Raw genomic sequence first — 24789 nt, forward strand, 5'->3', positions numbered from 1 at the left:
GAGCATCTCCCGCACGACGCGGGACGCGCGATGAGCAACGACGGGGCCGCGGAAGATGGGGAGCAGCGGCCGCTACCCTCCTCCGGCTCCTCTTCTAATCCTGGTCCGCCGCCCGGCTTCGCGACGACGCGGCGGTGGCGGCGGCGCGGGTAGAAGGAGAGGAGGCTCGCAGCAAAACAACAACGTCCTGCCAGACGAGTCGTGTGCCGGGCAGGCCAGACAGCGGGGAGGCAGCGCCGTCTGTGGCCGTGGCGCGCACTCGCCGTCGCTCATTGATGCGCTCGCGCCCACTCGGAGCGCCAGGACGCACGGCCGCTGCAGCCGCCGCCTGCTCGCCGCCTCGTTGTTTACCCCCGGCCGGGTCGTCGCCGAGCGCGCGGGCGCACGTGCGCCGGTCTGCCGAGACCGTTACTCGCGGCCGCGCCACACGCCGGCGCGTGCGTGCCGACTTGACCTCCATCACTACTGGATGCCTCGGCGCTGCTGCCGCCCGCTGCCCTGAACCGGTGAGTGCGTGTGCTGCGCCGCGCGAGCTGTTTGTCCGTTTCACTGCACGAACGCCGCCGCGGTCAGGCCGGCGTGTTTGACGCTCGAGAGAGCCACGCCGCCAAGCACGGGGCTGCTCGGAAGTAAACTGTGAACACCGCGACGAAACGTAGCCAGGGCCCGTATTCTACGCTGCCGAAGACAGCCGGAGTTACGCTTGAGAGCCCGCGCGCACAACAGAACTTGGCGTTGTTAGAGGCGATCCGACGTGGGTCAGACACTTTTTTTGTGTGGCGCCGCCTGGAGCCCTTAACTAAGGGACAGATTTCTTCAGTTTCCCTGCTCCAAAAACCGCGCATTTTTGAAGCAAGGAAATGTGAACGGGCATGAGCCGCAGGGGCGCATAAGTGGGCCGGGAGCACGTGGTGTTCGCGTTTGTCACCCCATCGATCTCGATCGATCAAGTTCGCGGAACTGCAGGGGCGGAGCTCATAGAAGTGGTGCGCCAATGACTACTGCCAGGAGCTGTGGCGGCACGCGCGCAGCGTCGCGCGGGAGATTCGGCGCCTACTAGCCGCAAACCTTCGCTGTTTGTTTTTTAATCCACCGAGCTTTGAGCTGGAGTCACATTCTCCGTCAAACCTTCGTGAGGCCTGCAGTCATGGGCGACGCATGCTGAGACTGCACCAGCATTTTGCGTTGTGTTTAGTGCTTGATTGACAAGTACTGCGCGAATTCAGTCCATGCCCAGGTGTTGCATGTTCTACCAGCAACCACTTGCGACCTGTAGCTTAGCCGCCTGCAGCTGCGGAGGTAGGCTTGCGTATAATCCTACCATGACCGCGGCTACGACAAGCAGCGGAAAGTTCTATCTATTCGCATTCGTGTGAACAATGGAAGCACACGCTTGTCGACATTGGGCAACACACACTGTAACATTTGAGCCCTATTCTTGATCTATGTATCGTATCATATCATCTATGTATCATTTTTTTATACGGGTGAAGCGCCTTGTTGCCCCTACGTGCTTTCCGCACATGCACTGTGTATACGCAGTGAGTATTTTTTTTTTTTTTTCACGACGGTACTCGCCGTCTGTGTCATGCTTCGGTCCCCCGTATATATTCTATACTTCAGCTCGAAAAAAAAAAAAATGTGGTTCAAAATTAACGACCATGTCAAGCTTGAACTTAAGCATTTGGGCAACAGTAAGAGCCGTAAATCTGTGCAAACGAAGATAATCATTACATGTTTGAGCACTAATTTTGAATAAAAGCATGCGCGAGGAAAGGTTTGCTGCACACGCGTTCTCGCCAGACATGTCGGTATCCCCATTTCGAGATTGGCGACAGAAAAGAAAAAGAAACAAAAAAAAATTAAATTCGCAAAAAACAAAAAGGAGGAATACAGGATTCTTCACCATTGAACGAAAATAAATTTTGTGACTTGCGTACCCGTCGCACCCTCTCGCTCCGTAAAGCAATGCTGCCCAAAGAAAAATATTGTAAATACGGAGCAGTTACGTATTCTCCCAGCTTCACAGGGTGATGAGAGACCGGGCTCTTGAAGAAGTGCTCCATTGATCGGAGAGATGATGGACGTTGAATTGGCGTGCGGTCACTCGCACACTGTGTACTGGCTTCGTTGACGATGCTTCATATGGCAGCACTGGATGCAAAGTTTGGCGTCCAGTCCCGCAATGATTCACGCAAATCAGTGGGCGCTTCCGAGACCCCCGCACATGAAGTATTGCGCACTGCCTTACGGATACTTGGTTGGCCCGACAGTTTTTCAACTTCGGTGGGAAATTCGACAACAACGGTCGCTGTGCCTCCTCGATGTTACCTGGACGTTTCGCCAGTAGCAATGCTCATTATCTCTCTACAAGACTATGTATGCATTTATAGTCCGGATAAGTGCCTGCAAAGTTATTTGTCAAATCTGGTGTAGTGTACGATTGCTTTGAATAAGTGGTGTATTGCAAAGGTCCAGCGTGTATAGACACAACTGCATTACACTGCACCGATGCCAGAAAAAAAAAATGATTAAAAGAAAATTGCTGGAGAAGGGTGGTCGTTCTTTCGTAAGCGGCGAAAGAATCAGTTCATTTAAATTTCATAGCGTTTTCGCTTCACTTCGATATGTCTTATTCTGTGCACGTCAAATAAAAGTGTCTCCCCTATTAACACGCGGAAAGTAGTATGCTGTGAGGCAACCTTCCGTTCCTTCCGGCTATCCTAGGGAAAACTTGTAACTAACTAACCGTCGCTCAACCCTCAATCCACTGGCTTGTCACACAACTCTCGCATATGCGGGCTAAGAGGTTGCATTGCTTTTGCTCTGTTCCGCCAAGGTGCTTGCGGCTGGACGACAGTGGCCCGGTAACCCACAGGGTGTACGCTACAGCGGTGCACTGACCGTGCCCACCGCGATGTCCGCCTGCTTGTCCGGCCGTAAAGGCGAGACGATGCTATCTGGCGCGCGCCACGAGTTTCAAGGCTGCGTTCAGAAAACGGTAGGGTGAAGAGAACATAAAGGAAAGCATGTAGCTAGAGCCATCGCGGCGACGACACGAGGCTGCTTAAAATTTAATGCCGGCCCCGATTGTCTCTAAAATTACGAGCGCGCCGTGATCGCACGCCGCAGCAGGCGAGGACCAATCGTGACGACCGCCAAAAATGGCAGCGCCCGATTCGACCTTATTTCGGGTCTCAACTTAGCTCGCGGCGAGATGAAAACGCGACGGCCAGTAGCCACTTAGTCGGCGCCTTCAGCTGTTTCGGTGGATACTCCGAACCTTGTGTGTGTGTGAGCGCTGTGCGTGCGGTATTTGGGACCACGTTTATCACTTCATGCTTTATAATTGCCATTTGCAGCAATATGCCCAGATATATGATCATGCAAACCTTTCCTATTGATATTAGAGAATCTTTCTCTCGTTATCCCTGGTGTGCTGTGCAACGACAGCGCCGCTCAAATAATAAATGAATACACTATACAGTAAAAAAACTAAAAAAAAAAAAAAAAGCCTACAACACAATCTAAGTCGGAATTGTTGCACATCCCCAGCGACCACTTCCTATAGGCTCCATGAATAAGAGAGCGCGGAACTTCATTCGACACACACAATCGTATCAAAACAATGATGCAACGGGAGCCAGAAAATCCGCCTGTAGACACGACAAGAAAAAGCTGTACTCCGTCCCGCGATTGCTGGAGCTGAAGCTGACTTAGAGGATCGAGCACTAAACATTTTTGATTGCCGATTTCAACGTTCAAATCAATCGGTTACAAAAAATAAGACTCGTCAGGATGAATTAATGTTGCTTAAAAAAAATTAAGAGCCTTGTTGACCAAAGTCCAGCGATAAACTACCGAAGCATGTAACTGGGAAAGGTGACTGGCTCGCGCTTAAGCAGTTGTCGTAGCCTGGTGCGCAAAAGCTAAGGTGCCGGCCAATAACGCACAGATCAACATACGCTGTTAAGAGTTTTGAAATCAATCGTCTCGGTTACTTCTCTCTCTCTCTCCGGTCCCCCATTCGCTTGCGCCAGCTATATAGTTCCATGTCAGTGAAATAAGTGTATGAGGCAGAGTCCAGGCGCACGAATGAGCGATAGAGGTTAAGATGGGAATGTGTTGAATAAAGTTTGGTCACTCGCTCTCTGAAAATTGAGGCTTCAGTAATGCTGCGTAGAAGAAAGCGGAGCTCGATTAGCTCCTTGTCTTTTCATTGGATGAATACGGCAGTTCAGAACGGCAGGCACGAAACAAATAGCGTGCATCGGTCGTGCACTTTATTTCGCGGTTGTCGCTTTCCGCGCGCCAAGGTCACCAAAGGTTGACGCCTAAGCTTGAAATGCGGCTTATACAAGCTTAGTTGCACAGACTGGCGCTCTTAATCATGTAGTCAACGCTCCTAACTGGAAACAGAGGACGAGTGATGGTGCCTGCGTTTGGGCGACGCGGATGCAAATGAAATCATCAGCACGCGCGCTGCTTGCTTCCGCACTGTTCGTCATGCTCCACTTGCGTTTGACATCTGCGCGGCCCACTTAACACATCGGTACCGCAGAGGGGCGCGACAAGAAAAGCCAGTCACGCAGCATGTTAATTACTTCACGTCAAGCGGACTTTGAAAGCTCGCTAACATATACATGTCTGCTCTATTGCTGGTTTACGCTGGTGAAAACGTGTATTTTTTTTTTCTTTTTTTTAAATATTTGTGCAACCGAAATCCATTGGGTTATTTCAGTGCGCACACACTTTTTGCCTCCTTGTGACATTCAAGCACAAAAAGAGGAAGCGAGGGCAGGAAAAGGAAAGATGGCGAAGTAAAGTCAAGAGAAGTAATTCTGATCACATACTGACAGAGAGCGTATGACATATAATTGGTCAATTACTCCCAACCAATACGCTCCGCTTTAGTTACGCAGTTCGGCTCTAATGCGAAAGCCGAAGAAAAAATCCTTTCAGAAGAATATAGCGAAATTTTCATCCTTTAATTGTTTGGGCATAAAAAATATAGCTGGGGTCTGTTTTTGTTATATTTTGCCTGATTGATTGATTGATTGATTGATTGATTGATTGATTGATTGATTGATTGAATTTGCACCATGAACTCCGCAGAACCATAAATTGCTCCTGCATATCGGTGAAGAATAAATGACTGTAATATAATGTAAAAAAGCAAAAACCAGACAGTAGCAGGTTATGGTAAACAGCCCGCGACTGCGATGTTCGCATCATAATCTGATGTTTGTACAGTATTGTGCAGTATTCCACAAAAGTGATAGAGACGCTATCGCTGGCACTCTCATAATTCAAGGATGGCGTCTTTTATTTTGTGTTCAGCACTGCGACCTCCGAATATTTTGAGAAGTGAAATCTTATCGCCGGTGATCGCCATGTCTCCAAGGGATCAGTAGCAGGTTTTTCTGGCACTGCGACTTGATCTCTTTACCACTGAAACCTCGTAGAGTTAATTAAAACCAGCTGAGAATTATTTCCTCTTCGTATGCAAAAAGCCCTTTGTTAACTACCCTATAGCCCCCTTGCAGCTGTCAGTTTGGTTTGAGTCTACCTGTAAAAAGCTGTACAACGTATTGTTAGACCAGGAAATGACGAGACCAAAGCTGTTTCATCCGTGACGTCGTCTTTCCCACGAAAGTGCGAAACAAAAAACTTCTTGTGTGGGGGTGTCATCAAGATATTACCAGCGCCGCTAATCAGCTGCACCCACTTTAAGGCGTAATTTACGCATGCTTCCGCCCTGTTTGGTTTTCCTTCTCTTGGAATCCTCTGGGCTACCCCTAAGGAGCCATCAGCTATTTGTTTTCCGCAGCACACGCCCTACGCACGTCCATCGCTCCTTTTCTGGAGTTCAGCCATCAGTAACTCGTATGCTTTGTGGATGCATGTTTCTTTCGTGTTTTATTTATTTCTTTTTTTAGATTGGCGAGACGAACACATTCTAGCAAGGCGCGTGTGCTAGTTACTATTTTTTCCCTCATAATTTCAAGCCCTAACATCAAGATGGAAAGCCCTTCTATCATTTCTGTTTCGTGCCATTTCATATTTGTCTGATTCACGTTTTGCATCCCGCTAGCAACGGACATAAGGTGGAGCACGGGCTTGTTCCACCCGAAATGATTCGACATCTAAAACTGCCTTCTTTTTCTCCTCTTTTCTGCGCGCACACGCACCCAGACAGAAATTAAAAAAAAAAAAAAAAAAAAAAAACTTGCAGTCGATGGTGCACGCGTCAAATCGGTTTGCTGTCCATCGTACGTTTCAATAATTTATGTTGAGCATTCTTCTTAGAAACAATGCACAGCACAGTGCCGCGTTTACTCTCCTTCCGACCAGCTCTGACACGATGCATCTACCACGGAGCTTGTTTAGCTATGAGGTCTATTGTTACCCACTGCGAGGCGGCCTCGGGAAGCGGCAGGCCTGCCAGGCGGTCCTAAGTTATGCGGCATGTGAATGCGCGTGAGTCATTTGCATGCATCCTAGGCGGCTACTCTTTCTACGGGAGACAAGGGAAGGAGAGGAAAAAAACGAATAAGTAGCAGCAAAGCCGCATGTTTTGGTCTTAATGGTGCACCCGTCAAATCGATTACGTGCGGTTTTTCAATAAGCGGCAAGAAGTTTCAGCGCAGCAGCTGCGCGCGAGCGAGCGCTGGAGAGCTTGCGCTGCGCGAAAACGAACAAGAATGATGAACGACAGAGAGCGACGCATTTTCGTGAGCCGCTTTTTTAAAAGCACGCCGAAAAGTATCCGCACTGCGCTCCGTGAACGCGGCCGCGAAAGAGCGATGGTCGCGCACGGCAATCCGGAAACTGATTATCGGGCAATATTTCAAAGCCGCTGTCACCCGCGACCCGAATTCATAGCTGCCCTCATAAGTGGACGCCGGGCGCGCGCAGTTTCTTCACCACTTTGACGACGCGCACTGCATTGCGGGGTCCGAGAGGCCAGGCGCCGTCCTCTCGCCGCGCAAAACAGCGCACGAACCGTGCCAGTCGATCGGCCGTCCGCGGTTCGGGCCGAGATAAAGGGCCCCTATAGGTTGATAAAGCAAAGCAGGAAAGAGTCAGCCTCCGGCGTCGCAGCAGAGAATGCGATCAGGAGCGACCTATCGCGTAATGCGGCAGTTAAAAGGTGGTATCGATTAGGATAATAACCGCCACGAATCGCGATGTTCGACGGGGAAGAGGTGGCCAGAGCTGGTCCATCACGCTACACTTGGCGTTTCGCTATGAGTGGTGACCCGTTCGGCTTCAGGCTGAGGTGGGAAAGAACCAAAATTTTGGGCAAGAGAGTAATGTACCTTAACAAACCAGTAACTATCAGAAATAAAGCTAAGATGCACATGCAGTGTATATAATGAGAATATCGTTAAGCCTATGGCTCAGAGCAAACAAAGGGAAAAAAATGGGGTAGAGGGGGGGGGGGGGACATGATGTGTAATGTAGTGTATGATATCATTCACGAATACACGCAGAAAGCAAACAGGGCATGGCTCTGGCATCGAAGTGCCCTGATGACTGGCGCGGTGGAATTTAACTTGTGGCTCGAGATGTGTTCTGAGGTTCAACATTTGTATTCAGTTCAGTGCGGCCCCAAACACCGCTTCGTGCGGCAGACAACAAACCTACGTTCTGGTTAATTTTGACGCGACGCACTTACTTCGCAACGTACGTAAATAACACGTAGATACAAGTCCACTTTGGCGTTTAGTTCCCCACAAGCCGGGGAAGCGTGGAGGCTGGTGGAACCAAAGGCCACATTGAGAGAAAGATCCTCAAGCGTCTTTGCATGCTTAAGCGTAGTTGATTGGTTGCAAGCTAGAGCACCAGCCACTGTCTCTTTGGCAGTCGTTGTCAGTCAGAACGCGGATCATTCGCGGTATACTGTCCTAACGTTTCACCGCCTATCGCAGCCTGACAGTGCAAGGATGCCAACCAAGCATCAAACGACTGTATACGTACAGAGGTGTTCGCCGGCGTCGTAAATTTGGTCCCAGTGGTTTTCTGCACGCATACAACCCACAACTTTCGTTTTACAGCTGCGTAATGTCGCTTAGTCCATAGTCACCTGCTAACAGTTGTTTCAGGGGTCCCTGGGGGGCTGCTCTTCTGCATTGACAGTCATTACGGAGCGTGAAACACGGACACGCTAACACAGATCAGAGCAGCGTCAAAGAGCCAAGTACGTCTATCCGGAGGATTCCGGAAAGCGTGAAGGTCCGCCGAGAAATCGCGAGAATTATCGCCCTACGGTTCGCGTCAGTTCATCGCGATGTGCGCGTCATTTCTCTTGCGTCCGTGTCCTGGATTGCCTTCGCTGCATGCGATGTCTATTTCAATGCCACTGCAACTACTTCCTGCCCTTTTGATAGCAAGTGGCATCTGAGCTATTTTGGTTCACACCCGGGAACAACAAAGGGAACAAAATAATAAAAAGCGCTAAAAGAAATATATACTTAGTCATTTTCTCAACTTCTTTTTGTTCAGTGCGTGCGCTCCCGTATATCAAAAAAAAAAAAAAAACATGGTCACACAGATGTTTTTAGAATCTTGCCGACGGTACGGGTGAAGCATGCATATCCCTTCTGCATTGCAAGCGGCTCTGAAATATGTGCGTAGAATCTGTGGCACTTTACGGAGACTACATATTTTTTCACTATATTCCTACAGATTCCGTCAAAGCCGAATTTTAGCACGAGACAAACAGAGATATAACTGCTTGAAAATAATATTTTTGTTTTCCTTCAGAACGAAGGGACAGCCAAACAAACAAACAAAAAAAAAAGCACACTTCCATACAAGGTGAAACCCAAATGTGTACGCGAGTATTATTCTTGCAAAATTTTGTCATAACATTTAATCGAACCCCCTGGCTGCGGAGACCATGACTAATGATGTATAGGCTAACGCGCTGATTGTTCGCCATCGCTGTTAAATATCGTTTTGAGCGGACAGTGGAAAAGCACGCGACAGAGTTCCCATGTACAACAGCGCAAAAGACGCAAGAACTTGTGTATGTCTTTGCAAATGCTAAACAAATTTATGGTTGCGCATGGGATTACAAGAAAAAAAAAAGGGGGGGATTAGTAATAATAATAATAATAATAATAATAATAATAATAATAATTGCTTCACAGGAAGGGAACGGCGCAGTATCTGTCACACTTGCTCTGTGGACACCTGAACCAAGCCGTAAGGGAAGGGAGGAAGGTGGGAATGAAAGTGGAAAGAGAGAAAGAGGAGCCGTAGTGAAGGGCTACGGAGTAATTTCGACCACCTGTGGATCTTTAACGCGCGCTGACATCGCACAGCACACGGACGCCTCTTCGTTTCGCCTCCATCGAAACGCAGCCACCGGGGTCGGATTCGAACCCGGGTACTCTGGCACAGTAGTCGGGCGTCTTACCACTGCACCACCCCGGGGAAAGAGTACAATGCAACTTTCTGCTATGGTCCGGGCGCAAAGTTTTGTGCCGCTTTTGTTCGCAGAAATGACAAGCCGCGGCCCCGCGATATTTCGAGCGTTCGTAACTGCCTTGCCCCACGCACCTTTCGTCGCGGAAGAAACTTATGGCTCGAGTTTTGTTTCGTACGTGTAACGCCATAATTAAGGCCAAGGCTGGTCTCCCACTCAACTCACCTCAGTCGCGGACGCCCGACGACAGCGGAGGGCCGTCAGATTGTGCAACGACCGTCGGTTTGTCTCACGGCACCTTTGCGGAAGAGAATTCTTCGCGGCATTATTCTGTCGATTTCGATTCTTTTCACGAAGGAATCGACCGCAGGTACGAGCCCGTGAGCGCGCAGGGTAGGCAGGTACCGCGAGGTGCCACTTCACCGAGCCGGTAGTTATACCCGAGGGTGCGTTTGTAATTCATGAGAATTAAATACGTGCTCAGACTATATCTGAAGCCTGCGGTTATGAAAAACTCTTGCAATGAGGACAAGGTGCCCTCTTGTTCAGCACGTCGCATCGGCAACCTCGACACATGGTAAATTACACAATGTACGAGGGATATTTTATACATTATAAATGTACTCCTAAACGTGAGCTTAATATTGCTCATTTGTCCAGGTAAAAGCGTTATTTTTTCTTTTCTTCTACCATTCTTCTGTCTACCTGGCGATAGCATATTTCTCGTTCAAGTAGAAGTGAAGTGGTCAAGATTAATCAGATAAGAGCCGTATTTGTGCACCTTCTTGAATTATACGACTTATGAAAATTTGGAAAGAATGAAAGGGCTCCCAGAAACATTCCAGAGGGCGCTTTGGGACCTTTGGCCTCTGTCGTGACTAATGATTTATTTACAACTGCTATGACAGCCTGTCCCAGAATAAAGTCAGGCCTTGTGCACTCATTACAAGCTAGACGAATTTCTTTGTCAGGTGGCTTACGTTACGAATGACTGGAGCAGGAAGATGAAAGCTTGGTCTACGTGTGAATATGCCTGTACTGATGCCCTCTACAGCATCGTGTCTAATCTGTAAAGCGTGGCATCGTTGTTCTTTGCTTTTTTTTTATTTCATGTTGTCATACTGTCTGCCTTCTGTCAATGTGCGCACCGTCATGCATCTTATGGCGTAATGTAGCGCTATTTCCCTTAAATGATCATTGCAGCGTGGCTACTCAGTCTTACATGTCTGGCATTATAGGTAATAGTTCTAGCTGGAACAAATCAAAGAGTCGCATAAGGAGTCGTACGCAACAGAAGGGATACGAACGCAGCAGTTTCGGTTCATCTCTCTCTCTCTCTCTCTCTCTCTCTCTCTCTCTCTCTCTCTCTCTCTCTCTCTCTCTCTCTCTCTCTCTCTCTCTCTTTTTATTTTTTTTTTAACTGTAACTGCAAACACAAGTGGTGCAGTAAGAGCCAGTCCATGATTTAATTCCTTTCAGTACGGCGGCATTCGCTGGCGTCGCATTTACTGGACTGTGCACCCATGAGCATAATTCATTTTTTGTCCTCTTGTTGCTGTTTTGTGAATTTTATACCACGCCGCGAGAATTATATTTCTTTTACCATTCATTAATGTCTGTTTTACGATGCTCGAACGTTGTTGTTATTTTTTATGCGTTTGTTTACATGTGTTTTCGGATACGACGTGAAGGGGACTAAGCCGTCAAACGTACAAACAAAATGTCATACTTTGTGCGCGAATGCTCTTTTTTTCCTCTTTTTCTGAGAACGTTATCTACAATTTCTTTACTTTTCATACCACTGCAACATGAAAAGTAACTAAAGCTTATCTGATCATGTTTGTTTGCCATATTTTTGTTCCCTTTGTTTCATAAAAGCTGCTCGAAAAAGTAAATGTAGGAAATCAGCGCCTTATTTATTTATGCTTCATTAATAAAAGAAACATTAAAACGTTATTGAGGAAATCATGCTGTTTTCGTAAACATATAGATAAATACCTCGCTTTCTTGGTACCTGGGACACGCAGTTAACATATGTTATTCGACAAATCTCGCTTGAGCTCCTTAGCATACGTGGAACTATCACGAGAGTTGCTTCGTCGGATGGATGCCGTTCTTTAATAAGAATGACTGCTGTACATTGTGCGTACCAGCTGCTTACAGACAATGCGGTCGACTTAGAACTTCGTCTTGTCATCTTTCACATGGTTACGACGTTCTTTGCAGGAAATCGATGTGGACACCACAGGGAGCTGAACAAGTTAAGGAAAATTGTCGAAAAGGAAAGACATTGGCCTGTCTTCCGCATCATTGAATAGCAGGGACAAAGGTTTATGAAAAAATAGGTCCCAGACAGTTAAATTTCTGGGTAGTTGAGGCATGAATGCTGAAACCGAAATTTGTATCGCAGTATTTTGCGAGCGAAACGCCGATTGCTTGTAGTTCTTGAAATACATAAAGGCATTTGGTTTTGTATTCTCCTAATGCGTGTTCGTTTTTTAACATTTTTCGTTTTCCGTGTGTTTTATTTACTTCGATCACTCTGTCGTATTTCCGTGCGTTATCTGGCTTAATGAACTCTACTCTTTTCAAGTCTGAACTGTGAAAGCTGTTGGGCAGTACATATCTCCAAGTGCTAACTAACCCACGTGTGAGACATAATCCAGCACACGAAAAAAGAAAAAAAAACACGGACGAAGGTAGAAGAGACACCACGAATGCCGGCGCGGTGTCTCTTTAAGCTGGGCTAGAAACCAACCAGTCCAGCTTTCTACGCTTAGCGATATACTGTCTATTACATCGTGCCTTGTCATTCCTCCTTTGATGTGTTTAAATCCTTCTTCGACGCCCGTCAACTTTCTACCCACTTGTCGTGCAAGGGAACTCACATTTTCTCTCCACCACCACTACGTCGCAATTTTATTAGAAGCCAACTAGACCGGCCGTGGTGGTGGAGTGGTTAGGGCACCCGGCTACTGTGCCCAAAAATATGGGCCGCGGAGGCCGTTTTTCGATGGAGACAAAAAGAAAGGTGCACGTGTGCTGTGCGATGTCAGAGCACGTTAATGAACCCCAGGTGGTCGAAATTCCGGAGTCCTCCACTACGGCGTCTCTCATAGCCTGAGTCGCTTTGGGTCGGTAAACCCCACAAACCAAACCAACCAACTAGCCCAGCTTTCTACGCTTAGTAAAAACACACTACGGGGCGCGAGAAAATAACCGGGCGGTAATGCTACATCGCTCATGTATATTTGGAGTTTAACGTTCCGAAGCGGCTCTGGCTTTGAGTGACGCCATTGTGGAGGGCTTCAGATTAACTTCGACCACCCGGAAATCTTAAAACGGAAACTCCAGCACTTTTAAGAAGCCTCAAATTTAAATGAAACATTTACGGTACATTTTAATCAGGTTTCTGTTCATTTGTACTAAATTGTGGCCTCAATCAGGGAGACAATTCTACGCGCAACTTCGAGAGCGTGATGTCACTAGATGCACGGCTGTTTATGTTTGTTCTGCGTCTGCTACAGGACAAAAGCTTGGCATTGTTTTTGGGTATTTCTTACTACACAGTCGCCAGTTTAGCCAACCAACGCGTACAGGATGTTTTTCGGCCGTATCCGTGACGTCATAGGTTGGTCGAAACCGATTTGCGGTTGAGGTTTTCAGGTTTCTTTTTCTGTAAGAGAAAACTTTGTTTATTTTTTCTACCAAAGAGAAGGGACTCGAAGTAATACGATGTGATTATGACCTAAGAATGTTTGAAAAATAACTCGAGTTGCTTTTCAAAGTGAAGTGACATCGTATATGCATACGGGTGTCTATATTCCGTTTCGCCTCCATCGAGACGTGGCCGCCGCATTCGGATTAGCACCGCGTATTCTGGCTGAGTAGCCTGGCGCACTAACCACTCAGCCCCATCGTCGGGTTTATACCGGTAATGAAATCGGCGTATAATTTGTAGCATTTTGGAAGTTGCACGTAGATTTTCAATAAAAAGGAGATGCAGTGGTGTCAATACGGCTCAGCGATACCACCACGAAGGTTCTGATCCGAAGATTGGAAGTGCGCAGAGTGTATTTTTATAGCGACGTACGAAGTTTTTTTTTTTTTTTTTTTCTTGCCTTTTTACAAGACCCTGTTTCCTTGCCTTTCTCAATTCTCCCAACTATTGTCCCTTTTTCCGATAATTCTCGCCGCTGTTGCTGAAGTTTACTGCACGTAAGCGGTAAGACCTCCTTAATGATCTAAAGCAATGCCGCTGTCGATTTAGACGCACCGGCTCCATTTTCCGCTCTAATAATGAGAGACCCCTACGGTTCGCATTTATACTCGGCGAGGGAATACATTGATTCTGAGACCATGATTAATTGCGTGGCACATTAGTGCTGCTGCTAGGCGTAAAGTGCAAGTTAGTGAGTTGATTACATAATAGCCTTTTTGAGGAGAAAATAATGAGCAAATGACCGGAAGAGAGGTTTGGTATAGCTGACAATGAAAGCGGGTGCCGGCGTTAAGTATATGTATTTTTTCTCAGGCGTACCGAAAGGATAAATAAATAAACCTTAGTGCCGGGATCGCACATCGGCGAAAATCTAGTTCTCCAGGCGCCATGGGAGGGGCATGGGAGGGGAAGTTTTCAATCTGGGACCCGGCCAGGGCCCAGGGCGTAGCCCCGATAAGGGCGGTACAAAGCGACGGCTCCAGCGCCACAAAAGACTTGCGCGCCGCCGGGCTATACCCGCTGCCGAAGCTTTTATTTCACACGGCGGGCGCTCGCGCGAGGAATCCGCGCGGGATCGCTTGCATACGTCGGACCGAGCCATTCTGCGGACTCGCTTTGTGCGCCCTAACGACCACGGCATTGTCGTTATCAAAGCCACTGGCGCGCATTCATTTTAGGTCCAGGGTCATCCTCCCTTTTAGTTTTCTTTAGCTTCGCAGTCCTATCTCCCTCTATCTTTCGTTCTTCCGCTCTTGGAAAGGACAGCCCAAAGAAGAATGGAAGAAGAAAAAAATGTCAGAAAAACGGAAACTCGAACCGGGGCGAGCAAGAGGCGGCGCCATACGGTCCGTCTGTGACAGCGTGCGTCTTCAAGCGGTGCTGCTTCCCTCCTTCCCGTTCTTTGCGTTTTCCTTCCTCCGAGCGAAACAGACCGCTTGTTCGTTCTTTCTTTTTATATCTTTCTTCCTTTTCTGTTGCCTACTGGTCGCCTGTGAGTGATGAGAAATGAAAACAAGAGCAAGGGTACGTAGCCGGAGAGAGAAGCACCGGCAGCGGGAAGCCAGTGCAATGCAGGCACCGCCACTGTTGATGGGCCGCAGGCGCCGTCGCGCTGCACTCGTGCTAGAGTTTGGAACGCGGGAGCAACAACGCGGCTGGTCGGTCCCTCGGCTGTCCTCGTTTCCGGAAAGCTGCTCTTCTCGAGACCACGGTTCTCGAACAGCAAGACAGCTCAGTACACAGTCGGGCTCTCCGCCACCCTGGCCACCGCTCGCATGCATCCGCGCATTAGCCGCGGCAGCAGTGGTTGCGCGTGACCGCGGTCGGCTGAGCGCCTGGCGCTCCGGATGAGCCACGCGTTTTTTCTGTTTCTTTCTTGCCTGCCCAGCGCGGTCGCACGCATCCGAGGGAAAACGTCTCACCCCGTCCGCGCCCTCGCTGTATTTTTCTGGAAAAGACTGCCGAGCAGTTCCACGCGTGGTAAAGAAAGAGAGCGGGCGGCACGCAAAGATAAAGGGAAGAACCATGCGTCGCGGTGTGGGCTCCTCTCATTAGGCGCTCTTCGTGGAAGATCCTTCTGGGACGGTGGCGCACCGCTGCCTCCCCCGCCGCCCTCGCGCGTCCCCACCTCCGCTCACGCAGTCTCGCTCTTCGCGACTGCGCGTGTTTTCACTCACACACGCGCCGCGCCCCATCCGCCCCAGAAACGTGCTACGAGAGGTGCCGTTGCGTCTGCAGCGCCAGATACGCGCACGGGTTTCCGAATTATACCGTCATATTTCGCTTATTGAGTCTGTGATCATATTTCCCGTTGCTCTCATTCTTAATATCAGTATGCAAGACAATTCTGTCTTGCATGGCTGGGCGTCTGCTGATAATGGTTTCTGGGAGGTAGAGGAGTAGGGACTCAGTTGATTGCTAAACCATATTGCATCTGAACCTCGTCAGAACACTTGGTTTTTACCCGTGGCATGGCTGCATATTTGCGTGCTGGGAAAAATACGGCCGCTCCATCTTTCAAAGCGACTGGTAAGAATGCAGAATGTGAACTGAAAAAAAATAGAAAAAAAAAAAAAAACAAAAAAAACGTCCGATTTTTTTTTTCTTTTCAGACGACTTATAAGATGCCGCCGCTTCCTCATTCCCTGTGAGCAACGCAACAAGCACGACGTTTATCAATCAACATACTAGCCCTGAGAAGTGGAGCTTATGGCGATAGAAAGGATGAAGTGCCACACTCAGTGGAGTGGGTAGAGAAGAGGCGGGTGCATTCCTCTCGCAGCCAACATGGGGGTTCTATGTGGGTCGAATCCTGTTTGCTTGAGGGTGTCGGAACTCATCACATGCCTCGGGGACAATTGTCTCTGTGACGCAGTAGAAGGAAGCTTCGAGCGCGCGGAACTGCTGCCACAAGCACTCTTTTCTTAAGCTCTCATGAGCCATGAGGCAGTTGACTACGCTCATGGGTTTACTGCAGAGCCATAAAAAGCTGCTCCCGATTGCAGCTAAAACCATTTGCTGTCCCGGAGGGTGTTGGAGCAGTGATTTCAATTCCTGAGGCAGTACGCCACTCTTCCCGTTTCTTTTGTCCTGATACATGTGGTAGGCATTCCCTTCACATGCAATGCGGTGTGAGCGGATCACTCATAGCCTAACCTACTCAGAATAAACAGCTCCAAGCCGAAATACTTAAGTATAAGGCTAGAAAAATACGGGACCTTAGTTAGCCGTATGATTCCTATTTCCTGCACCGTCCTACTTATCGCAGATTAAGAGACCATCACTCCAGGAAACCTTGTTGGTTCGTTATACGGAAATGAACGTTGATGAACGTGATTTGAATATCTAATGAATGCTGCATGTATTGATACATTTTATATATGGTATGTAAGTGTTGCATAATGCTTTTTTGTTTTGTTACATTTTATATACACTAGACGCGTATGCTGTTGTCTGATTTGGGAGCCAATGCCCAGTCAGGCTTATCGCCTTTTGCCTTGGCTTCCCCTTTTATGTAGGAAGAAATAAACTCAAACTCCAACGTGATAACCTTTCGGCTAAACTGTGCAGAACACTTCTGGTGAGCTAGGCATACAACATATTCTGCCTTAAGCGATACGCAGAGGGGAAAAAAGAAATTTGTTGAATATGAAAAGAGGACACTTTTGTGTGGTACGCCCTCAATACACGATCCAAAAATATCTGTCTGCCTCTCACACTTTCCATGGCTCGGAACCGTGCACGCATAGCACCAACATTAATTAGTGGCAATAGTTCGAGGAACACCAGTTGGACGTGCCCCAACGAAGGCGGCAAAAACAACATGAATAATTGTTACGTGGTCAAGAATGGGTAGCTTTAATAGAAATTCAATATCGATAGCGCTACGATGGTCTAGGAATTCTCGCTCTTCGCATCACGGAGTCGCAATTTATTTAACTCGCTTTCGTTTAGGCTATAATCTGAATGAGTTTCAGGCTAGCCAAAATTAGCTCACAAGCATCCACACAAGTTTCATATTTGTCTTTTATAAAGCATACAAAAAACGACAACGGAGGAAAGAACAAACATGTCGGGAGGACAGTGAAACATTTGATTGCACGACTTAGTGAGCACTGACATTAAGGAAACGAAATGGGGAAGTTTCGATTCTTGTATCTGTTTCTATTTTTCGTTTTCCATCATTTGTCTTCGCCGCATCGCCTCACTGGCTCAGGTCCTCGGAGGAATGCATAACGGGCGTGTCACTTGCGTGCAGCGGGGCCACCCAAGCGCCGAGCGAATGCCTGGCAACAGTAGGGAGGAGGAGACGACACCCAGTGGCCGACGAAGGGCGGACGACGTTACTCTCCCTCACACGTTCTGCGCGCTTTTTCTGGCCGTATAAGGGAGCAATTCAGTCCGACGCTCCCCGGGCGCAGAATAAACGACCAGCCTTCCGTTTCTTGTCCTGATATTTTCGTGCATTTTTATCATTCACACACACACACACACACACACACACACACACACACACACACACACACACACACACACACACACACACACACACACACACACACACACACACGCACACGCACACACACACACACACACACACACACACACACACAGATCAATTAAGGGGAAATGAGGGTGCTCGTTATAATACATGAAGGACAGAAGCCAACAGCCGGTGAGGCCAAGGAAAGCGTTGGGGAGGGTACTTTATGTCTTTTTTTTATTATTATTTTTTTATGTTTATTTTTTTTCTTTCTTTTTAGTAAACATTAAAATAAAAAGACATAAAGTGCCATCCCCAACGCTTTCCTTGGCCTCGCCGACCTTGGCCTCGCCGGCTGTTAGCTTCTATATATATATATATATATATATATATATATATATATATATATATATATATATATATATATGTGTGAAGGAAAGAAGCCAACAGTCGGCGAGGCCAAGGAAAGCGTTGGGGATCACGTTCTACGTGACGCTGGCGGTAACAAAGGACGTCCTACGTCCGCCGCTGTGGTTGAGGGTGGCGCTGGTGAACACTCTCAAGGTTCGTATACAGACAACATAAATACCCAAGCAAGTAGCAGGGGGGACAGCGGCCGATGTAGCTCAGTGTTACGACCAAGCATCCGCATTTGCGCGCTCTATTGTACGCCTGTGGGCATGGAAAAGTATTGTGAATATGTGGTGATGGTCCAATGGCTCTAAGTGAGCCTGTTTCCAGGAATTCTGTTTTTGTAAGCCTGTTTTGCTTTGTGGACAACCTGCAAATGCCAAATTGACCCTGTCAAGAGAACGTCTGGAAAAACACAAAGAAACGTCCCCCTGCGGGAAATAGCAGGAAGTGCTTTCTTTCTTTTGTTCACCCTTCCAGTCGAGAAGTGCTATCCTCCAGTGATGAATGCCTCCTATCCAAAGGAGACTACAGAGTGACATGTCCGCTGACGTGCAGGACAAGAAAGGAGCATGACTCATACGGCCATTAAGTGATTTCCCGGGAATGCAGGAAAGATTTGCAATTGTCGAAAAGGGACAATGTTGGGAGCCCTATGCGGCGCCACGTGCACTCGGGTTTCTGAGAAGTAAAACCCCTTGTCAGAACCAGCCTGTGGTTTCTTTGCTGAAGAATAGAAATGTACCTCCTCTCCTCGCCGTTCCCAAGCTTTTCCCGCCAACAAGTGATCACGCCCAACGAATGAATGCCGGACCAGTCAGTGCTTCAGACCATCAGTGCAGTGATGTGTTCGATTGGATGCCGATACCTGAGGGGCGTGCCCTGGATTTGGTTGGTCAGCATCTTCAGAGAGGGGCTGGACATAGGGGGTTTTAAGGACGCTGCAGAGCACGAAATGTCGCTCTGGGCCCTGGGTAAACGGCTCATCCAGTCGCTTCTCGCTATGAACTCTTAACGCTTGCCATTTTACTGATGTACCCTTCTTTTTCGTGTAAATAATCTTGTAAATAAGTTTCTCAAAGTGCCATAAAATCTGCTTGTACATATTTCACCAACTTCGAAGATTCAATCCTACTTCAACCCCGAGTCTCTGCACGCTACCAAGTGAAGGCCGGGTCGACGTAGCCCCAGCGTCACGACAACTGGTGAACAGCGTTGGGATCTGAATCTACAAGCCACAACATCTGATGACTGGAGGTGGGATCTGGATCTACAAGCTACAACATCTGGTGATTCGAGGTGGATCAGAATCTACAAGCCACATCTTGTGATCGGAGGTGGCATCTCAAGCAACAAGCAGGCGCAACAATCGGCCAACAAGAGAGCAGCTCGGAACATCGATCGCATGTGTGGGTGAGTGCTTGGCTTTTCTTCTGATGTGGACCAGGTTCTAGAACAGGGTTAGATTTTAGAACTGGTAAAAAGTGTTGAAACGCCTTTAGGTTTGGTAGTTTGCACTGTTGTTTTGGAAGTAGCCGACACTCGGAGCAATCATGGACCTACAAAAGCTGCAGAAACCGGACCTGTTGCTATTGTGTGAGGAATTGGGAATTGATACAAGTGGTTTGGCACGAAAACCCTTGATTATAAAGGCAATCACTGATCTAGGAACCGATGATGAGGAGCTCAGTGAAGCATGGAACCTCATCGGTCAAAAAAAGGAACAGCTCAGACAGCAGAAAGAGCGTGAAATTGAAAGAGAAGCAAAAAGGCTGGAGCTAGAAATTGAGCTCCGGAAATTAGAACTAGAGTTGAGCAAGAGGTCGGGCAATTGTCCCCAGCTAGCGGTACCTCTTCTCAACAAGGAGGCAGATTTCAAGATGTCAAAGTACATGCAGCCATATGTGATATCAGGGGATATCGGTCTGTATCTGGCTAACTTTGAGCGAACCTGCGAAAAACTGTCCTTCCAGCGAGACACTTGGTCTCAGAGATTATTGACGGTTCTGCCCTGCGAGGCAGCGGAGGTTGTCGCGCGGCTAAGCAAGGAGGACGCGGACAACTACGAGAAGGTCAAAGCTTGCCTTCTGAGAAAGTATAGGCTTAGCGCCGAGGCGTTCAGACAACGTTTTCGGAACGCTACTGAGTCCAGAGACGAGAGTTACCCTGAATTCCTGTACAATTTAAGAGTAAATTTGGGCGAGTGGCTAAAGAGCACAGATTCCTACAGTGATAGGGACGCTGTAGTCGAGCGAATTCTTTTGGAGCAGTTTTATAACTGCCTCCCAGAAAAAGAAAGAAATTGGTTACAGGACCGAGGCGAAATTAAGTCGGCAACTGAAGCTGCCGAACTTATTGAGGAGTATGCTTCGCGCCGACAATTCAGCAACCCAGCAGTGGATAGGCCCCGCAATCCCAAGTTCAGTGTGAAAAACCGTCAGGAAAGGCACTTTGCTAGAGTTGGAAACGAAGAAATGAAGGTTTCTTCAGGCAAATTCCCTAGAAAGGACGGCAGTGAGAAAAGTGGGGAAGTGACCAACGTGCAGAACACAAAGAATAAGCTTGAGGCTAGGAAGCCGCTCACATGCTTTAGGTGTAATGAGCAGGGTCACATTGCCGTCAACTGCCGGAAAGAAAAGATTGCTTTCTCGTATGTCAGGGACTGCGATGAAAATATGCAGCTTTTAGAACCCTACCTGCATGACCTAGTAGTCAACGGGAAGCCTTGCAAGGTACTGCGCGATTCGGCCGCAACGATGGATGTTGTCCATCCGGCGTATGTATCGCCTTCCGACTATACAGGACAGTGTGCATGGATCCGACAGGTAGTTGAGGAACAGAGTGTGTGCTTGCCGATTGCGAACGTGGTCATCGAGGGCCCTTTCGGCGAATTAACAACCGAGGCTGCCGTTTCAGGAAAGCTTCCTAAGTGCTATCCGTATTTGTTCTCCAACAAATCGGACATGCTGCTGCGAAAGAGGGGCATCCTTTTCGGAGACAGAGTTGTGCAAGCCTTAACACGTTCAAAGGCGCGAGAACTAGCTACACTGCTCATTCCAGAAAAATCCACAGCGGAGGAAACGGCAGTTAAAACAGTGGTAAATGCGGAAGATAGCAGGTCAGAAAACTTTGAGAGCGAGGCATCTCAGATATGTCAACTTGAAAGGGAGCTTGATGAGACGCGGAATGAGGACGTTCTTGAGAGTAACCTCTTGCCGCCAGTGTCTAGTAATCTCACGAGACTTTTAAGTGGAACTCGAGAGGACTTAGCTATGGAGCAAGCCAATGATCCCAAGATACAGGAGATAAGAGAGCGCCACCGCGCCACTAAGACAGCAAAGAACATTTCTTTTGAGATGAGAAAGGGAGTGCTGTATCGCTTATTCAAGGATAAGCGCGGAGTAGAGCGGGACCAATTAGTCGTTCCCCAAAAGTATCGCGGAGACTTACTGCGACTTTCCCATGGCAGCTCGTGGTCATGTCACCTTGGAATAAAGAAAACAAAGCAGAGGCTGTTGCAAGAATACTATTGGCCTGGATGTTTTAAGGACACGGAAAATTTTGTACGGTCATGCGACACGTGCCAGCGGGTTGGAAAGTCGCAAGATAAGTGGAAAGCTCCGATGGTGTTAGTACCAATCATTACCGAGCCGTTTCACCGGTTAGTAATAGATGTAGTTGGGCCACTTCCTGTGACAGAGTCAGGGTACCGTTATATCCTCACTATGTTATGCCCAGCCACAAAGTTTCCAGAGGCTGTTCCGCTGCGCGAGGTGACGTCCGAGAGTGTAGTGGATTCGCTGCTGTCAGTGTTTGCACGAGTTGGATTCCCTTCCGAGGTCCAAAGTGATCAGGGTAGCGTTTTCACGAGTGTCCTCACCACCTCATTTCTCGAGCGATGCGGCATTAAGGTAGTGCATAGCTCGATCCATCATCCGCAGAGCAACAGCGTAGAAAGATGGCACTCTGTTCTCAAACGAGTCCTGAGGGGACTGTGCTATGAAAACAAGCGCGAATGGGATACCTGCCTGCCTGCAGCGCTTTTCGCTTTGCGGTCAGTGCCGCACGAATCCACTGGATTTAGCCCAGCCGAGTTGGTGTACGGAAGGTCACTGCGCTCACCTTTGCGAATGGTGCGCGAAGCCTGGGAGGGGCGCGGAGAAGACCCAACAGTAGTGGAATTCATTCTGAACCTCTTGAATCGCTTACATAACACTAAGGAACTCGTTGAGGCCAGCATGAAGTCAGCCCAGGCTCGTTCCAAGGTGTACTATGATAAGACAGCCCGTCAAAGGACGTTTTGTATCGGGGACCAGGTGATGTTGCTGAGAAGTTCAAGGCAGAATAAGCTCGAAGTACAGTGGGAAGGACCGGCTGAAGTCGTTGCAAAGCTTTCTAACACTAACTACGCAGTGAAAATTCCCGGTAGGCGTAAAGAAGTGCGCATTTATCATTGCAATCTTATGAAGCCTTATGTGCAGAGGGAAGCCGTGGTAAATCTAACGTTAAACCTTCCCGAGGAGATGGGGGACAACTTGATTTGCCTCAGCGGAAAAGGAAGCAACGCTCAGGAGCTTCTCAAAAAGACGGAGCAGAGAGGAGAACTAAAGAAATCCCAGCTGTCCGATCTGGGCGAGATAATAACAGAGTTTGAGGCCTGCTTCGTGGACAGGCCAGGCAGAACTGACTTGACTGAGCACGATATTGAGCTGACTTCAGACGTGCCAGTGCGATCAAGGTGCTACCGATTTTCTCCAAGGCAAAGAGAAATTCTGGATAGGGAAGTAACTCGCATGCTGGAATTGGGAGTAATAAAACCCTCGGAAAGCGATTATGCTTCGCCTATGATCTTAGTAGAAGCTCCAGGTAAAGACCCTAGGCCTGTGGTAGACTACCGAAAGCTAAATTCTCTCACCAGGGATCAAGTGTATCCTATTCCGAATATTGAGGAGAGAGTAGAACAGGTCAGTAGAGCGGCATATGTGACTACGCTGGACCTTACTCGAGGATACTGGCAAGTACCGCTCACTGAACGCGCCAGCAGATACGCGGCTTTCGTCACTCCAACGGGCAGCTACCAGCCAACAATGATGAGTTTCGGGCTCAAAAATGCTCCATTTTGTTTTTCCCGACTCATGGATAGGGTTTTAAAGGGGTGTGAAACATTCGCGGTGCCTTATTTAGACGACATTGCGGTTTTTTCCGACTCATGGGCGGACCATATGGTACATCTAAGAGCTGTACTGAGCCTTTTGCGTCAAGCTGGACTAACCGTAAAGGCCGAGAAATGTTGCCTGGCAAGGGCGACCGTGGACTACTTGGGTCACAATGTAGGTCAAGGTTTCAGGAAACCCAGCGAGATTAAGATTTCTGCGGTAGCAGACTACCCGCGGCCGAGCACGAAGACGGAAATTCGAGCATTCCTGGGTCTGACTGGGTACTACAATCACTACATCCCTAACTATTCAGCTTTGGCTAGCCCTCTGACCGACGCTCTCCGCAAGACAGAACCGACAAATGTAGTCTGGGACGAACAAAAGGAAGCCTCCTTCGTAAACCTGAAGGCTGTGCTGATTAGCCGTCCGGTATTGCGAGCTCCAGACTATGACCGAGAATTCACGGTCCAGTGTGATGCCAGTGATCGAGGGTTAGGTGCTGTTCTCTGCCAGAGAGATGACGACGGTAATGAGCACCCCGTGCTCTACTTGAGCAGAAAACTGAGTTCTAGAGAGAGGGCTTATTGCGCGTCAGAGAAAGAGTGCGCTTGCATTGTATGGGCCATTCAAAAATTGCAGTGCTATCTTGGAGGGGCCAAATTCACCGTAGAGACGGACCATTGTCCCCTGGCTTGGCTGCAAACTGCGACATCGAAAAACAGTCGCCTTCTTAGGTGGAGCTTGATTTTACAGCAGTACAATTTTGAAATAAGATACAAAAAGGGGAAGTTAAATGGGAATGCGGACGCGCTTAGCCGCTCTTTCTAAGCGGTCCGAGATGTTCCTCACCATGTATCGAAATTGATAATCAGGTTTTTTTTTTTTTTTTCCGTGCGCTTGTATATGTGTGACTATGTAAAGCAGCACGTTTGGTTTTCTAGGCATACGTGGGTCCTGAACGTCTTGAGAGTGGGCTTTTCTCGAACAACAATGGCAGTTTTCTTTTAACCTGGTCTCTTCAGACGGGAGCCGAGTGCTTGTTTAGACATGTGGTTGAGTTTCAGACAGCTCGAGCAATTTGGCCTACAACAATCAAGACAACGCGACAAGCAACAGCGAGCTTCAAGCGTTCACGTGCAGGCCATTAAGTCGTCTCTTCATGCAGCAGCTGCGACTGCTGCCCTCCGTGACTCTTCTGGCGGGGGAGGAGGCTGTTACGACCAAGCATCCGCATTTGCGCGCTCTATTGTTCGCCTGTGGGCATGGAAAAGTATTGTGAATATGTGGTGATGGTCCAATGGCTCTAAGTGAGCCTGTTTCCAGGAATTCTGTTTTTGTAAGCCTGTTTTGCTTTGTGGACAACCTGCAAATGCCAAATTGACCCTGTCAAGAGAACGTCTGGAAAAACACAAAGAAACGTCCCCCTGCGGGAAATAGCAGGAAGTGCTTTCTTTCTTTTGTTCACCCTTCCAGTCGAGAAGTGCTATCCTCCAGTGATGAATGCCTCCTATCCAAAGGAGACGACAGAGTGACATGTCCGCTGACGTGCAGGACAAGAAAGGAGCATGACTCATACGGCCAT

The 24789-nt window shown here is 48.2% G+C and overlaps 1 protein-coding gene across 2 annotated transcripts in view; it reads left to right on the plus strand.

The window, feature by feature from the left end:
• Positions 1–239: 239 nt before the first annotated feature.
• The window catches only part of LOC146204848 (protein NDNF-like), a 169558-nt gene continuing 145008 nt past the window's right edge, over positions 240–24789 (plus strand). For both annotated transcript variants that reach the window (XM_084589562.1, XM_084589564.1), the window contains exon 1: positions 240–506. The gene's annotated coding sequence lies outside the window, so the exon portion shown is untranslated. The remainder of the gene's footprint in view (positions 507–24789) is intronic.

This window comes from Amblyomma maculatum, chromosome 1, assembly GCF_055883805.1.
Source record: "Amblyomma maculatum isolate TAMU_Amacu chromosome 1, ASM5588380v1, whole genome shotgun sequence".
Classification (NCBI taxonomy): domain Eukaryota; kingdom Metazoa; phylum Arthropoda; class Arachnida; order Ixodida; family Ixodidae; genus Amblyomma; species Amblyomma maculatum.